We start from the raw sequence: 5,396 nt of genomic DNA, 5'->3' as shown, positions 1-5,396 counted from the left end.
TCCTCTTTCCTTTTCCTGGTCTCCGTTCACACCCCCCCCCTTTTCCTTCTCTCCCCACCTATTGCACTTCCCCCTTTATGGAATACCCCAGAAAGCTGGTGTGGCTGACAGCGGTCCCAGCGGCCCTCTGACCTTTTCTCGCCTCTCAGGAAGAAGGAGCAGGAATGATGTCTCCACGGACATCCCTGGCTGCATGTCTCCCCCGCCTCCTACCTGTGTTGCCCGGGAGACCCCATTCCCATTCTGAGCCCTTTTCCCATATGCTTTAAGCCCTGCACTGCACTGCGGAGCACCCCGCAAGCACCCCCAGTGAACTTGACAGATTGGTGGCCCCTAGACCTCATCTATGAGAGCCCCATGCTGAAATGAAAACAAAGCCAGGACACCCTCTGTTTGCTGAACTCTGGGTGCAGACACTTCATGGGGGGAAGGAAACAGTAGTTCCGGTGCCTCCTGGGGTGGATTTGCAGCTCTTGGATCAGGATCCTTCTGGGAAGGCAGGCCACAGGCAGCCACAGGCCTTATAAGTCTACCAGGGCTCTGAAGCCTCTGACATTTTCTTCTCTGTGCAGTGGGCTTCACCATAGGTCACACTGTGCAGTAGGAGAGAAAAAGAATCGTGATCTGAATTGTTGTTGAAAAAGTGTTTACTTAAGATCTTATTAAGGTTTATTTTTAGAGCCTATGTCTGCTGGCCCTGTCAACAGAGACAAATTCTAGAGGGTCTCTCTGCTCTGTTGACCTTTAATAAAGACCGAGAAGACAAAAGCAGGGAAGCAGGGCCAGGTGGGCTGTCTATCCAGGAAGGGAAGTTTTGTCCTGCTGACATCCTTACCTTCCTACACAGGGCTGCATCCCCCAAGTACTGTGGCTGTCCCCAATAATGCCGGACAACAGGGATCTTTTCCAGGTGTGAAAGGGCATTGTCCCTCCCTCCTTCCAACCTTAAACCCTGCAAAAGTCAAGTATCTCCTTTCCCCTTCCTGCAGACCAGGGAAAGGCCAGATGGCCTGTGGGGTAATCTTACAATAAGCAATCATCGAATGCTTCCTACATACATTCCAGATAGTGTTCTAAGTGTTTCTCAGTATACTCTAAGGATAGGGTGACTTGTTTAATTCTCACCACACCTGTGAGGTACATGTTGTTACTATCCCCATTTGATAGGTTAACAAACCAAGGCACAAAGGACCTAAGCAATTTGTTCAACACCATAGAGCTTTCTGATTATTTTCCCCATCATAAGAAAATCCCCACCTGGAGGGCTGGGTGAGCCCTCCTGGCCAAGGAGCAGCACTGAGGGCTACCACACACTGGGGAGACCTAGACCTGGGCACTAGGGCTGGGGAACATGAGGTCATGTGCAAGGAGAACAGCTGCAGTGGGACAGACAGTACGTCAGGCCTCCTAGAGCAAGTGCCAAGAGCTGCTGTCCCTGCCAAACTGCAGAAACCATCATTGGCATCTGCCTCTTTGAACGTGTTTCCTCTCCTGAGGGCCCACCAGCGGCTTAGTGTCCCACTCTCCAGCTGACTGAAAATGTACAATTAATGGCCCCCACAGTCCCCAGTGTTCCCAGCTTTGCATGGCAATGTAGAGGCCATGACTGAAATTACAGTAGGCCTGGAGAAGTGACTGGCCATGTCCCAGAGTAATGCTACTTCCACTGGGAACCACCCAGGGACAGAATGACTAGGGAAGAAAGGACTCTCATTCATGGGTTGTGCCTATCCAGGCTGGGAAGAAAGACTCACCCCAGGAGATGGAGGTGTAAGGCACAGAAGTTCATGGATACAGCCCTGCCATGGCCTCAGGGGCTCCTGTGCACTATGCTTTCATTGGCTGGAGAACTATGTTTCAACCAAATGGTTTCCAGCTCCTTTCTAATGTGTCCTGGGGGTGTCAGCAAGACTGGGACAGAGTAAAAGGGGAGAGCAGAAACCAGTGGGAGGACAGGAGAGCTGGGAGGGTCCATACCCTACAGGGACAAAATCAAGCTGCCTGTCTTTGCAAGGCAGGGTCCATATTACCTCAGAATATTGTTGGAGTCTGAAGACAGAAGGGACAATATGAAGGCAGCTGTCAGTTGCAACTGTGTTGAGAACCACTAAGGAGGATACCCATAGGCACACACATATAGAGCCATATACGTCAGCCCACACCCCTGTCAGGGTGTGTGTACACACACATATACTTTAACACACTCTGTGCCCTTATTAGTACATGCACATATTTGGACATTACACCTACACACACTCTAATGGGCAACAGTGAAGACACCACATGACAGCATGGTGAGAGGCACCCTGGTGAGATACATGTTTGTCCACTTACACCCCCAGGCAGGTCCACACCCAGATGTACACAGTGGCAGACTCCAGCATGTGTTGACCAGTGTTCCTGCAGAGGGTCCCCAGGGCCCATTGATGGCCACACTCAGAGAGCAGGCCTGGAGCCCAGGTATCTGGCAGCTGGTCATTCAGAAGTCAGCTGCTCAAACTGAGACTGGTTGTGGGAAGCTCCGAGAATCCCGGGATTTGCTCTGGAGGTGCTGGGCTGCCCAGTGGGATTACACACACTCAAGCTGTGGGATTACTGGAAACGCTCTGGGAACACCCTGGGGAAAGGACAACTTTGTTCACTCTGAATGACTTGAAGCTCCCATAGGGGCTTCTCTTCTCATATGGGTGGGTAATTGGTGCTAATCAATAGCATTTCTTGGTTCCATGGTATCCCCTGCTGTGGATGCCAAGTATCACAGTGCCCACAGTTTGCTCTGTACCTAGAACCACACAGAAAAACACCAGAACTGGAAGCTTCATAGTGCAAGGTTTAAAGTTATGGAGCCAGACCACCTGGGTTCAAATGCATGTTCTGCCATGTACAGTTGTGTGATCCTAGGCTAGTTTCTTAACCTCTCTAGTCCTCAGTTTCCTCACCTGCAAGATAAGAGCGATATCATACTTAACTCCTAGGCTTTCTTAAGAATTGAATGACATAATTTGAGCAAAGTGCTTAAGCAGATGTATGTCATAAGCATCAAGGTGGAAGGAAGACAGGTGAGAGCAGGAAGCCCACAGCAGGAGATAGAGGGAGAGGGGCAGGAGCAGGTGGATGATCTGGAAATGACCACAGACCTGTGTCTGGGCTGTCAACTTGGATATTCTGGAGGGAAGATAAATAAGAGCATAATTCCTGTAACCATATTTCCTCAGAGAGCACAGTGTGCTCTGCCAGAAAGCCACAGCCCACAGGAACATTTTCTCATTACTATATAATAATATCAAAGATAATGTCCTCCTTGTCGAAGGAGTCCAGAGCACTTAGAGATTGCATATTCAGTGCCCAGCTTCATAGCCCTGGCCTGGGTGGCTCAGGCTGCCAGCAGCCTGCTCCAGCTTCTCCTGCAGTGGGGAAGGCAGAACCCAGGCCAAGGGCACCATGCAGAGTCATCACACTCAGCCACAGAGCTCCGTCCTCAGTGAGAGGTCACCCACTTGGAAGACCCCCTCCCCACTTAGAAGTCAGTTTGGAGGGGCTCCACAGAAAGAGGAGAGCCCTCCTGCTCATTTCCCTGGTAAAAGGAGAGAGGAAGAGGGGCAAGTTGCAGGCCTCTCTGCTCCAAATTGGTGCTGGCTTCCTTGCTTCCTTTGTAGGCTCTGTGAGAAAGTCCCATGTGTGGTGGCAGAGCAACAAGAAGGAGAACTCACAGGGGAGAGCAGGAATTGACTCCTCTTCTGTCCAAAACAAGCCACCACTGATGGATTCTGTTTCCAGAGTGGCTTCTGCTCTGGGATCACACTACACAGAAAGGAGAGAGGTTTTCCTTTGCTTGTGAAGGAGCCACCCAGTGAAGAACTGTATGTGTCCTAGGAGATTTCAGAGAGTTGATGGCTCAATCGGGCCACTGAGGGGAAGAAAAGCTGCCCAGGATCAAGAGACCGATGAGGAGACTTGATCTATTCTCCACCGTTAGGCCACATTCAAAATTCTCCATTTAGAAGAAACAGGGATTCACATGGGTTCTTAATGCCATTAATGCTGAGCTCCTGCCTTCCTGGGCTCTCAAATCAACTCTCTGTGCTCCAGGGCTGACTTCTACACACCTTCAGCACAGCACCTTGAACACTAAGGTACCTGGAAACTCCATAGTCACACTTTTTACCTATGCTTCTGCAAGGTCTAGGTCACATACACAAATAGTAAGATAAGTGAAACCACTGTCTTCCCAGTGTTTAATGCAGACACATGTACACAGTAGGTGCTCACAGCTTTCCAATGCCTTCCTGTTGCTTACAGTATAATAGGAGCATGGACAGTAAACAACAAGGACCAACATTTGCTGAGGCCCAGAAAAGCTGCCTGCTTTCCTTAAGGCCACACAACTGCTAAGTGGCGGGGCCAGCATTTGAACCTGGATAAAGTCCAACACTAACTGTCAGACACAAATTCTGGCACCAGCCTCTGCCTCCTCTCTAGCTTAGTTCTTGACACTCTTATCTTGTGCTCCCCTAGTAGTCTCTGCACCTCCTCTCTCTCTCTCTCTCTCTCTCTCTGTCTCTCTCTGTCTCTCTCTCTCTCTCTCCTACTTTTTCTACCTCACCATCCTCTCCCCAGCTGTACTACACCCTTCTCCTAGCTAATGCCTTCTTACCTTTCCAGATTCATTTTGCCTGTGACCTCCCCTTGGAGGGTTCCCCTGATCTGTGTATCCTAAGTCCCCAAGGTAGAGGTGGGTGTCCCTCTTTTGTCCTTTTATCGTCTCTCAATGATTAGAGTGTGTTTATTTTCTCCCACACATGACTATGGCCCCCTTAGGACAGAGCCATGTCTTACCTGTTGCAGAACCCTAGCTCCTGGCAGTGTGGTTGGTACTCCGTCATTGCTTGTTGAGTGTAACTTTTCCTGTGAAGAACAGAGGATAAGTCTTTTAGGCTCTGCAGACCACAGGCAGGCTCTCCTTTTCTCCTTCTTCCTCTTCTTTCTCCCCCTGCCTCCTAATCCCTTTAAAAATGTGAAGACCATTCTAAGTTCAAGAGTGCTAAGAAAACCAGCTGTGGACCTGAAGTTCAGTTTACTATCTCTGCTGTCATTGGGTAAGATATTTCTAAACAAAAATCTTTCTGATATAGTGATTTTCATATGAGGGCCAAAAGGAATTTCAAAATGGAGGGGCTCCAGGGTGGGCAGATGATTTTGGTTGTCACAAGCACTAGGGGGAGCTCAGCAACACTCAGTGTCCATTAAGCAGGGGTGTTAAGGATTCGGCAATGTACCTGGTGTCTGATAGCAGTGCCACTGCCTGGGAATCTTCTGAAAGAAAAGACATTAGAGAATCAATTCCTTCTCAGGAATTGTTCAAGCAGTGTTGAGAAAGAGAAATGAGATCACAGGCC

The sequence above is a fragment of the Sciurus vulgaris genome (genome assembly GCF_902686455.1).
Source record: "Sciurus vulgaris genome assembly, chromosome: 1".
NCBI classification, from domain to species: Eukaryota; Metazoa; Chordata; class Mammalia; order Rodentia; family Sciuridae; genus Sciurus; species Sciurus vulgaris.
The sequence above is the reverse complement of the archived record's forward strand: the minus strand, read 5'-3'. Positions refer to the sequence as shown.